We start from the raw sequence: 13,074 nt of genomic DNA, 5'->3' as shown, positions 1-13,074 counted from the left end.
CCTAAACAAGATAACCATGAGGGGTCATTTTTATTAATTTTATCCAAGTAATCGTTATCACCAATCACCAGTCTCAAATCTCATTTTTGGGAAAATATCGGTTTAATAACATTAGGGAAAAGTGTTTTTTTTCCTGTTAATACCGGGTTAAAAATGTGTTGCTTTCAAAACAAGCAATATTTTGCAAATATAGCATTTTTCTTGTTATAACTATGATGTCTTAAAAAATAATCATAATGTCTCCCTCTGAAAATATCATGATAAAAGCGTGATATTCATGACTAGATTATTGTCACAACTCAAATTTCATTTAAGGGAGAGGGTGGTGCGTTCTCTCTCTCTCCTAAATACTCACGGAATGCCATTCGTGGTCCAAATGAGCACCACGTATGTAAGCACATGAGATACGTATTCTCATGTGTGTCAGCATCACTTAGCATTGGAGTCCGATGCAGTTGCAAAGACTTAAGTACCCTTTCTTGTTATTCTTGCTATGAATCAATGATTCAAAAAAATAACAAAAATATCTTTCATTTAAAAAAAACAATTATTCAAAAAACATATAAAAATGTCTTTCATTCATAAAGTTGAGGATGATGTTAACTCTTCAAAGTTTAAACAGCGAAACGAACCTGAAGTGCTCTCTTTTTCTTTTCTGTTTGAACTTTTCGTCATCTTCTTCTACTCCTTCTCCGTGCAACACTGTAAAACCCTGTATCTCTCTAGAGAAAAAATTAAGAGAGGCAAAGAGCCGACGATACGATGGTGATCGTCATCCCCTTTCTACTAGCAGTGGTCAAAATGCTGCCATCGTCCAGCGGGCAACCGACTGCGGCGACCCCTCCTTCGCCTTCGAGGGACACCTACAATGAAATCTTCCTCCAGTACACCTACTACAAAGTCTTTCAAAGTACAATTTGTATACCCCCTACGTCGGCAATACTTTCGATCAAGGTTATGCCTTTTATGCTACCCTGACGTTGCTCAACACGGGTATCGAGAATGGCACGTTCCTCTATGGCTTCCCCATCACGGAGCTCAAGACTGCCATCAGAACGGCTGACGACTACAGCCTGATCACGGCGAAGATCGTGCTCAAGCGAGCGGTGTTCAGCATCACGATTTACGAAAATTGTGTAACGCAAAAAAAATGGCAAATCGCAAAATCGAGTAGCGATTTATGAAAATCGCACAACGAAAAAAAAAAACAAATGGCAAATCGCTATGCGATTTTCGTAAATTGCTATATCAAGTAGCGATTTACGAAAACCGCATAGCAAAAAAATGGCAAATCGCTAAATCGAGTAGCAATTTACGAATATCACATAGCAAAAAAAATAAAAAAACGCTAAATCGAGTAGCGATTTACGAAAATCGCGTAGCAAAAAAAAAACAAAAAATCACGGAAAAGGGTGCTACAAAAACCTCGAGAAAGAAACAATCGAAGGAAACATATGAGTGCCACGATCAAACAAAATACTTTATTGATCTTTTTCGACAATTACAAGAGGAAAAGAAAATAAAGAATTTATACAAGGCACAAAAAAATTTGTTTTGAGGGGCGCTGCCCCCAAAAAAAACCGCGTTGGGGGGAGGGGGAGCCCTTAGACCCCCTCCTGTAAGAGCAAAAACTCTGAATCAGGCTTCACAACTCATCAAGTTGAACCATGCTACAGTCAGTACGCAGGTCAGTCAGTACTTGATGGAGTAGTGTAGGATCGTCTGCTGGATGTATACAGAGGCATAAAGAGAAGGGAGAGAGAGAGTTGATGTTCATGGCCTTCTTCAGAGGGGATTCCTTTCTCGGATAATCGTGCAGTGCAGGGACTGAGTATAACCATCTTCGGAGTACTTAAGTTTTTGCAACCACTTTTTTTCTAGAATCGTCGTTTTTATGGCACCCATGGAAGAAAGAGTACCTAAGTCTTTGCAACCGCACCGGACTCTTGATGCTAATTGATGTTGATAAATATGGGGATACGAGCCACACATGCTTACATACATGGCGCTCACTGGGACTCCGAACACGAGATGTAGCTAACGGTGGGGCATATAACCTGCTTTGCATTAAGGGGAAATATCCTCAATGAAAAATTCTCACGACATTTTCAAAACTTAAGTTTTTCCAAGAAAATGTTGATGTACGTGTGCAGAAAGCGCTTCTCTCAATAAAATGTTGATGTATATCAGTGAAAGAAGTGTTTCTAACGTTAATATCGTGTTGAAAGCTAATATTTTCAAGATGAATGATATTTTGAAAATATCATGTTGTTTTGGTAAAATATGTTTTTTTTTTAAATCCACGATAAATTTTGATAAGTTCGGCAGATTGGTGGTTATGGTTATCACTGGGATGTAAGTGCCGCACTGGGGCATGATGGATCTGAACCTACCCTGGCTGCATGCATTTGCTTTAGGTTCGGGTTAGATTCATGCAAAGACTAAATCCGACCAGTGAGGACAGGGGCAGTCACATCAGATTTAGCCTTTGTATGAAGAGATGGATCTGGGTTTATCTGTGTCAAATTTGATTTCCATACTCGGGTTGGACCCCTAAGCGATCTTAGAAGATCTGCCATTTGTTGAGAAATTCGGTTTTGATGTCACATAATATGATACACTGTCTTATTTGATTTTGTATGATATGATAATATGTTCTCTTGAAATAATGTTATATTATGACTGAATATGTTTTGCCTTAAATCTAACGAGTATTTGATGCAAGGATATCTCACCCAATAAGGATGGAGACTTCCTGTTCAAGTACAACTATGGTGCAATCATACTCCTTGAAGAAAAAGCTTGATGAGCCATGCTTTCCTAAAGCTCAAATGAAGAAATCGGCTACCTCAAGATGAAGATTTTTTTTCTTTTTAAAGTCATATGTAACAGAACCTTCAGGAACTTGCATTTTGCATATTACATACTCATTCATACATACTATATCATAAAAGTATACGATAGTTTCAAAAAGCTTTTTTTTTTGAAAACCAATAAGTGTACCTTCTTACAACCTTTTATGAAAAAGATATTTTGTCATATAATAATTGTACCTTCTTACAACCTTTTATGAAAAAGATATTTTGTCATATAATAATTGTACTTTCTTACAACCTTTTATGAAAAAGACATTTTGTCATTGTACCTTACAAGACAACATGAAAAAGGAATATAGGAAAAAGACAAAAACATAAAATCGACTACATAAGAAAAATAAATTAAAATTTTTAAGGACTCTAGTTACCTTTTTCTCATAACCATAGAATGTCGACTTACTTGAAGTCATCATTCTCTCTACAAAGCATTAAATGCCTTCTGTAACAAATCCCTTCTAAATATCCTTCCCAAAGAATGTCGACCTTCTTTTTGGTCCTCATTCTCTCTGGAGACTTTAAAATACACTACATAAAGAATACACTTGACATGACTATGTAAAAATAAATATCTCAAAGCACTCATAGTACTTACACTCATTTAAAGTAAAGAAGTACTAATGTACCTCAAATCATTAATTAGAATAAAGACAAAACTACAACCCAACGTTCAAATGTACTATTGTAAGAAATAGACTTTCTTACATAAAATATGTATTACCTAAAACACTACAACGACTAGTGTACCCTCTATTTTACTCTTCTGGAAAAAGGCATTCTCGATCTTCTCTAAAAGATATTTTTGAAAAGACATAACATTTCATATTTCAAAAAGTTACAATTCCAAAATGTAACGACTACTTTTTATAAGCTATATAAACACACACACATAAACTATTCAAACAAGAGGAATGAAATAGACGTGTGAGCTTACAAAGAGAAAAATATTCTATTCGTGATTTGAAAAGAGAGCCTTGAAAAAGAAAGAGAAAAAGAAAAAGAAAGAAAAGAGAAAAAAAGTCAAGTCCAGCTCTTTGACAAAGAGTATCCTCTGAGTGACAAACAGAACATTCTTAGAATCCTTCATTCGTGCATTCATATCATTCTGAAGGTTCTATAGGAAGTATTGTAACTCTGTTTATTCACTGTATTCCTTCTTTGTTTAAAGAAGTAGACCTCTGTGGAAGAGGGTGTTGCCCTTCTCTGTTGAGAGAAGAAGACCTCTTCGGAAGAGGGTGTGCCCCTTCTCTGTTGAGAGAAGAAGACCTCTTGGGAAGAGGGTGTTGTACTATTTATCCGGTAACTCGGATGTTATAGTGGAATCTCAAGTGGTTTGCTTGGGGACTGGATGTAGGTCTGGATATTGACCGAACCAGTATAACTTCTGTGTTTTATGTGTTGTGCCTTATTGCTTAATTATTTTATTTTATCGATCATTATCATATTTCACTATTCACCCCCCCTCTAGTGGAATTTCACCATTCACATATAAATGGTTTGGAAATTGTTCAAACTCGGGCTCAAGGCTGGTCCAGGATCAAGACACATTGCTGGAATTTACAGTGTTTTTTTTTCCTTAACTGCCATTTACTTACGGACCATGATTATACGTATTTGCTTATAATATCTAATCTAAGGTCAATCATTTGGTGTCATTAACGGTGCTTTTGATTGCCTTGGATTTCATACCCAAGATGATCTAGGATCTTAGGATTTACGATCTTAATGTCTTGTGCCTAGTCTGTAGAGAGAGATGGATCTTATTATCAAACATTTGTGCTAGTTAAATAGGATACTTGTTTTTTGTTAGGCCGTGAAAAAATCTGAGCACACATTGTTAGACTTCTGATTGGTAAAATAGTTGAGGTCCTGCCTTCTGCTCATCGGTAGGAATGGCAAAACCTGACACGACCCGCCTCTTAGGCGGGTTCGGGTTTGGAAAAAAATGAACCCGTTTAATAGATGGGTCGACCCGCCTAACCCGTTTATTAAACGGGTCAGGTTCGTGTTAGGGGTATGCCAACCCGGCTGACCCGTTTAATAAACGGGTTAGGCGGGTGGGTCAACCCACCAACCCGTCTGTCAACCCGCCAACCCGACACATCAACGCGCCAACCCAACCCGCGAACCCGTTTACCCGACCCAACCCATTTATTAAATGGGTTGGCGGGTCGTGTCGGGTTACTCGTTTATTAAACGGGCCTGGTTCGTGTTTGCCACAGCCGACCTGTTTAATAAACGGGTCGGGTTCGGGTTGAGGTATGCTGACCCGCCAACCCAACATGATTGCCACCCCTACTCATCGAAGAGTAGACCTGGCTTAAGCCTTGCACCAAGGGATTCTTGGTATGAGTTTGGGGCAGTGGTTGTCCCATGTAACTAATAAGACAGAGCCTTCGTTGGCAAGCTAGATGTAGGTAAACGTCAGTCGCAAAAACAAAATTTTAAAAATGACCAACAACAACTACGCCTTCATCCCAAAACAATTGGGGTCGGCGATATGAACCAAAAAAGAAAATCATTCTTGGTCTTCCACATGAATCCTTCTCCTCCAATCATTTCTATCCAATGCCATGTCCTCGTTGAGGTTCAAAACATTCATATCCTTTTCTATCATCTCCATCTAATTCTTCTTAGGCCTGCCCCAACCTCTTTTAACTAATATATTTTCTCATTTCTCTATCCTTCTAATTGGAGCATCATTAGGCCTTCGTCGAATATGTCTAAACCATCATAAACGATTCTCTCTCATCTTATTTTCAATGGGTGCAATGCCTACCTTCTTGCGTATCCTCTCGTTCTGAATCTTATCTTTTATTGTATTTCCACACATCCATCTAAGCATACGCATCTCAACTACACTCATTTTTTGAATATGATGTCTCTTGGCAGCCCAACATTCTGTACCATATAGTAAAGCGGGCCTAATAGTCGTCCTATAAAACTTTTCCTTCAACCGCAATGGCATTTTACGATTGCACAACACCCCAGTTGCACTTTTTCATCTCATTCACCCAACCTTTATCCTATGATTTACATCTCCATTAATTTCTCCATACTTTTAAATGATAGATCCCAAATATTTGAAACAATCATCCACCAATATTTTTTGCTCACCAAGCTTCACTACACTCCCATCACTACTTCATTGTTTACTAAACCGACATTCCATATATTTTGTCTTACTCCTACTTAACTTAAAACTTCTTGCTTCCAATGTCTGTCTTCATAATTCTAACTTAGCATTAACCCTAGCTTTAGACTCATCAATCAAAACAATATCATCAACAAACAACATACACTACGACACATTTTCTTGAATTGATCTCGTAAGCTCATCCATCACTATAGCAAATAGGAAAGAGCTTAAAGCAGATCCTTGATGTAACCCAACCGTTATAGGAAAATTGGTTGTTGCCCCTCCACAAGTGCGGACATTGGTTACTACTCATTCATACATATCTTTAATTATACTAATGTACTTAAGAGAAACACCTTTCTTCATCATTGTCCACCAGAGAACGTCCATAAGTATTCTATCGTATGCCTTCTCCAAATCAATAAAAAACATATGCAAATCTTTGTTCCTCTCTCTATATCTCTCAATAAGTTGTCTAAGAAGATGTATAGCTTCCATAGTTGATCTTCCAAGCATAAAACCAAATTGATTTTCCGATATTATGATAACCTTCCTCAACCTAGACTCAATCACCTCTCCCAAAGTTTCATAGTATGACTCATGAGTTTTATACCATGGTAGTTTGTGCAATCTTGTATATCACCCTTATTCTTATATAGAGGCACCAAAGTACTCTTCCTTCACTCCTTAGGCATATAATTTGTCCGCCAAATCTTGTTAAAAAGATTTGTCAACCATTCTAAACCTTTCTCTCTCAAGCATTTCCAAGCCTCGATAGGTATACCATCTGGGCCAACTGCCCTTCTTGATTTCATTTTCTTCAAAGCCTCTTTAATTTCTTTCTTTTGAATCTTGCGCATGAATTCACAATTCATCTCATGAAAATGAATGGAGAAGTCTCCAAGATCCTGAGCATGACTTCCATTAAATAGCTTATCAAAATAATCTTTCCATCTCTCCTTAATCTTCTCATCTTTAACTAAAACCCTTTGTGTTTCATCTTTGATACATTTAACCATACCCAGAACCCTCAATTTTCTATCTCTCATCTTTGCAAGACTATAAATATTCTTCTCGCCCTCTTTGGTATCTAACTTGTCATAAACCTTTTTATATACCTTATCCCTCGCGTTTCGAACTACTTTTTTTAGCTTCCTTATTTGCTATCATATTCTTCTCCAAATTCTCATTATCACGACTCTTACTTAGATTTCTATAACACTCTCTTTAAACCTTAGTAGCTAATTTGACATCCTCGTTCCACCGTGAGGTATCCTTACCTAGCGGTGCACCGCCTTTAGACTCACCCAATACTTCCTTAGCCACCTTTTTCATGCCACCCGCTATTTTAAAAATGATCATTAAAAAAATTTATACATCAGTTGCCTTGCTTTAATCCAACGAAAAATGATAGTACTATCTTTGCAAAATGGTGTGCTTTTCAAAATACTCGATAATTTGATGAAATTCATCGCATATCGAAAATGTTTAATTCTTGACTTTTGTATAACATTTTTAAATTTCACACATGCAAATCTGCTGAGGTTTGCGTTATATAGGTGCATTGTAGGAACTTCACAACCTTCATTAAAAGAGGGATCACCTATGGAGCTTCGCAAATATAATACGACCTTCGTAAACATACCTTGCAAACCTCCCTTAAGTAAATACTCTTTAAAGAGCTCCACAAATGTATGTCGATGTTTCCAGTCACCTATTGCGAATGTTTTCGATGTTTGCACTCGCATTCAACATTTGTGAAGAAAACTTGCAAAGCTCCTCTAACTAAATACTCCTGGAGGATGGACAATTATGATTGAGCGCGTGACGGATTCTGATAGGATCCATTCTTAACGACCAACACTTGGGGCACATCAGGTTGAGAGTTGTTTATCATTTACATGGTAATCAGAATCACAAAGTGTTTAAGGAAATCAACACGTCTCATGAACTGTCTTCCTCACAGAAACTCTATATAAGGCAACTCAAGTCCCCAAGCAATTGAAGTTAAGTATCTATGAGATTTCCGAAAACACAAGAGTTCTCTATAACCTAACACCAACCTCTTTTGATATACATTTTCGTTATCATGTAACCCATATGTACTTGTATATTCAATTTGTATCTACACTACAAGAAAAACGTTAATTAGCGACAAAAAATTGCGATGAATTTTTTTTTCATCACAAATTTGTGACAGATTTGTTAAAGAAAACTAGCCGTCGTCGTACTTGAAAGTAGCAACAAATTTTGTGACGGAAAAAATTTCATCGCAAATTAGCGATGAAAACATTTTGCCGCAACTTTGCAACGGTTGAGCGACAAAATTTGTCTATGGTTAATTTCATCACTACTAATTAGCGATGAATTTTAGGATGAAATATTTCTGCCGCTACTTTTCAATTTAAACCACAAAATTATTTTCACCCTCTTCGCACTTTTTCCCTCTTTCACTATATGCCCCTGCCCCCTAGCCTTCTCTTCTTCTCCTTTCTCTTCCTCGTCCCCATACCGATCGGAGCAGAGGCGTAGCTGGAGGGGGGGGAGGGCAGGACTGCGCTGTGCCTCCCGAAACAGTTAAATTTGGTTTGTCCTAGCCCATCGCAGCCCTGGCTGCAGCAAATAGTTTGATTTGTCCATATGAAATAGATTTTTATTAATAATTGCAGCCATTTTTTATTTTATCTAAAAAAAAATTTTGGGAGCACTGCCCCCGACCCCCCCCGACTATCACACCAAATATTTTTTTATCCTAGCCACGCCACTGCGTCGGAGCCACGTCGTCGCCGACCCCCGCCGGCCGACTCTTGTCTTCCCGTCCTTCCTCACTCCTTTCCCTTCCCTTCTTCTTTTCCCCTCTTCCTTTTCTTTCTCCTGTGTTTCCCCTTTCGTCCGAGCACCCACGGGTGCATAGTCGCCACGCCATTTTGGCGACCCCCTCTCTTTTTAAACCCTCCACTGCCGACGCCAGAAGCCGGGTGAGCCACCACCGTGAAGTGTCCGTTTGGGCGCCTGCCGAAGACCAACGCGACTGTCACCGCCGTAACCTCCTCCTCTTCTTCCTATTTCCACTGCTATTCTCTATTCAGGCGCCGATCAGAGGCGAACCAACCCCTACTGGGACTCGATGTTGCTACCATGCCGCTCTTCACTATTCAGGCGCCGATCAGAATTGTCTAATCATGTTGTTGTATCCTATGTCTATTTGGGCTGCTACACAGTCCTATGGATATTTGGTCTCATTTCAATTTGGGTGATTGATGCCTTTTTAAAAGATGAATCAACAGATCATAGGATGTAATTCTGTCTCATAGTTTCATCGGAAGTGACTGGGTGAATTCTTCTGTTTTGATTTCTTTCATGTATCAGTTTTCTAACATATAATTTACTAAGATTTGCATCTAGTGCGTGCACACACACACATATGGGGATGTAGATGTACATGCATTTGCCGTAGATCTGAGGGCATGACTTCATATTCATGCACACACAAGCACAAGCACAATGCATATCTGGTTTCAGGGCCTTCACTGGGATTAAGGGGTCATTTGTTGGGTTAAGGTGCTGGGCTTTGGCAACTTGGTGAAGTTCTGTGTAGGATGAAGTCATTATTCACAGATAAGATGATGTGGTTATAGTTGTCAAATTCCATGAGCTGTCCTGTTTTCTTCAGATTTGGGTCTATAGTAGTTCGTTGACTGATGTTTCACATCCTGAAACATGTTATATATTTGCAGCATAATTTGTTTAATTGTTGTCAACTCCATAGCAATTACTGTCTTACTGATTCGTTACTCAGAAAATTTGCTGATGGTTTGGTACAAATGTATTTTTTCTTTTTCCCTTTTTTCTCAATTGGAGTGAGATTTCAATGTACGCTTCTGTCACAAAGGTTATACCACATATGGATGATAAAACAGAGATTTCTGGCTGTATTCTTTTTATTGTTAATCTTGCGTGATTCTCTCCATTGTTCCTGTAAAATCTTCCTATTCTTTCTTTTGCTTTTGAAGCAAAAGCTCTTTCTCAAGGTTGTCTACTTCACAGACTAACTGGATATGGTGCCAAGGTTTAAAAGAAGATCAGATATGCAGGGACTCACTTAGACTGGTCTTGGTCACTATGCATTTTTGTGGGTTGCCCCCCTAATTCATTTGGAGTCCTGAGACTCATCTGACTGTAGACGTGGTTTTTTTTTTTACCGAGCTCAAGCCCTCAAATTGATTGTCTGCTGCTTTTGTTTTGTGCTTCTTTAACTAATGCTTCAGATATAGTTGACCGAGACAAAAAGAAAGTTGAGAACTTCAATTTTGACCTTTCAAAGTCATCCGCTTTTGAGATTTGCAATTCCCTCTGGAAGATGGGAGATCTCGGAAGACCACTTGTTACAGTAAACTGTCTTGAATTCATGTGTACCCCTCTTCTCTGCTTCTTCACTCACTAGTTACTGAGGTTTTGCAGACAGAGCTGGTGCAGGTGACCCAACATTTAGGTTGTCATGCCAACACCTGAGTTGTTACGGCATCTTTGTTACTGCAAGTTGTAAAATTTGCATGACTGTAGTAAAGGAGCTTACTAAGAAGCTGCTTTCTGGAATGCTTAACAATACAGGTGAAGAGTTTGTAGTGTTGGAAATTGTAATAAACTGTGGTTGTCATAAATGCTGGATTCTTTGATGTTTGTATTTCATGAGATGACAAAATGGATGTCTTTATCACGAGTAGTGAATGCAGTGTGCTCAAACCACCAAACTGCAACTGTACACAGAAGATCAGGAAAAATAAAAGAAAATAGGATAAAGTGGAGCAAGACCAGCACCAAGATTACTTGATTGAAAACTACATGGAAAAGTGAACGTTATTAATAGATAAGATTTTTCCAAGGAGGCCAGTGAGCATTTCTTCTTAAAAACACGACATTGTAACAAACACTGTGACACAAAAATGAGATGGGGATGATTTCTTCAGTGGAGCATTTTTTTCCTTCTTTTGCATTAACAAAATCTCACCAAAACCAATAGCAGGCACGTGCATCTCCGCACCAAAACAATTAATGTGACATAGACAGACAGCATTTCAGGTCCATCTCAGCTTTCACCAAGTTTGAACCAAGTGTGTTGTATTTGAAAGTTTTCATGTTCTGGTTTTCTTACTGGTGGTTTCTTTTGAGCAAACAACATTGCCTTTATCTGCCTAATGTGATTTGCTTCATTTTACTCATTTTCTTCATATGCTGGTTGGTTTATTTTCTTACCTTGCATGTGATATTTATTAGTATTGCTTGTAGAATTACCTCAACTCTCAATCTTTCGTTCAACTATTAGTGGCTTGTTCGGTTTAAGAAAATTGCCATTATTATGCTATCAGTTAGTGATTTTAGTTTCTATTGGAAGCTTCTCTGATTATGTGGTCCATGTATTTCAGATTCTTTCTTGCACTTTTTCTTTTCAGTGAGAATTTTAGACTTGGTTGTAGTATATAAAAAAACATTGTTTGTCTTGTTTTCATTAGTGCCTGAAAATCACTCACAGGAAATCAGTAATTGGGCTGAAGGAAAACCTGGGCATGTCAGGTACTTTAGCTATGGATCATGGCTCACAGCTTCATAAGAAAGGGGGGGCAGTTCCTATTTTGGCATCACAAACTCCTCGCTCGAGTGAGAAATCCAGTAGAGATGTCCGATCAGCTGATGGTTTTAATAGCAGGCAAGACAAAGACAGAGGTGTTAATGTTGAAGTTATTCTGAGATGCAGGTGAGAGTTCAATTTTCCTCTGTTTTTTCATTTTGTGTTACAATAGCATGTAACATGTCAATGGGAGTTCATTTTCCTTGTTTATGTAATTATTTCTGATATAATAAAAGCTCTAATAAGCTTGTATTTTGGGGAAATGTTTTAGTTCCATGTTTGATTTATATACATTTTCCTTTTGTTCCCCAATTTGCAGTGCTTGTGATGTGGGGAAGGCTCAATGCTTCTCATGGATCAGAGCCCGTCATGTTTTGCGATGACAACACATCGGGCTTTCCAATTCTGTAAGCAATACAAGCGAACCACTGAGTTTCGTCGATTATGTGAAATTATAAGAAATCATTTGGTAAACCTAAACAAGTACAGAGTTCAAAGGGATAGACCTGATTTGTCAGCCCCCTAAACAAGTACAGTTATCCAAGGCCCTGGAAAGCTCAAGCTTGTTTTTGGTAGGAAAAATCATATGGCTAAAGTCCTTGCTGTATTCTTATATTATGAACCAGCGCGTTACTCTTATATGCATCCATCATCCGGTTTTCTTGATTGAATCAGATTTTATGCTTCAAAATGTGTGTAAAGGTGCACTTGGTTTTTTACTTTTTGCACTGATTCATGGCAAGTGTGCTTGAGCAATGTAGATAGTGTTTGTACTTGGGAGAATGGTGTCCAAAGTTTTTTTTTTCTGGGGTTAATTTAGTATTTATGCAATTGCTGACAACAATTGAGCTCATCTATCCGCAATTAGTAAAAAAAAATGCTTTAAAAGAAACATGCGTAAAAAATACATATACAAACATGTGTGAAGCTAAGTCACATGGACTCGGCTAGGGAGGTACCGACTCGGTCAACGCTGAGTCAGACTTGCTCAACGTCGAGTCGGACTCGGTCAACGTCGAGTCGGACTCGATCAACGTCGAGTCGGACTCGATCAACGTCGAGTCAGACTCGATCAACGAGTCGAGGCCGAGTCCGTTCATATTTTGGACTCGGTCAACTTTGACCAAGTCCAAAAATGTCTATTTGTAGGGTGAAAAAACTAAAAAAATAAAATTTTTATATTTTTATTTAAAAAAAATATATAAAAAGAGACATTGCTGTGCACAGTCACAGACTCTGCTGTGTCTGTGCACTTTAAAAAAAAACAATAAAATAAAATTATATATATTTATATATATATATATATATATATATATATATATATATATATATATATATATATATATATATATATATATATAGCCGAGTCCCCGTGTCCAAAATTTTTAAAATTGTGCTGCACTCGTGTCGCACCCGCACCCATGTAACATAGGTGT

General features: G+C 38.1%; 1 long non-coding RNA gene across 2 annotated transcripts; it reads left to right on the top strand.

Moving 5' to 3' along the window:
• The first annotated feature begins 8,564 nt into the window (after positions 1–8,564).
• LOC149847960 (uncharacterized) lies at positions 8,565–12,288 on the top strand. Of its 2 annotated transcripts, none has more exons than XR_016432494.1 (4): positions 8,565–9,202; positions 10,281–10,623; positions 11,584–11,764; positions 11,958–12,288. It is a non-coding gene; the product is annotated as an uncharacterized LOC149847960 (long non-coding RNA). The 2 variants fall into 2 exon arrangements; XR_016432491.1 differs by having other exon boundaries at positions 11,543–11,764.
• Positions 12,289–13,074: the final 786 nt, after the last annotated feature.

This window comes from Nuphar pumila, chromosome 1 (genome assembly GCF_984573655.1).
Source record: "Nuphar pumila chromosome 1, dmNupPumi1.hap1.1, whole genome shotgun sequence".
Classification (NCBI taxonomy): domain Eukaryota; kingdom Viridiplantae; phylum Streptophyta; class Magnoliopsida; order Nymphaeales; family Nymphaeaceae; genus Nuphar; species Nuphar pumila.
The sequence above is the reverse complement of the archived record's forward strand: the minus strand, read 5'-3'. Positions and strand labels throughout refer to the sequence as shown.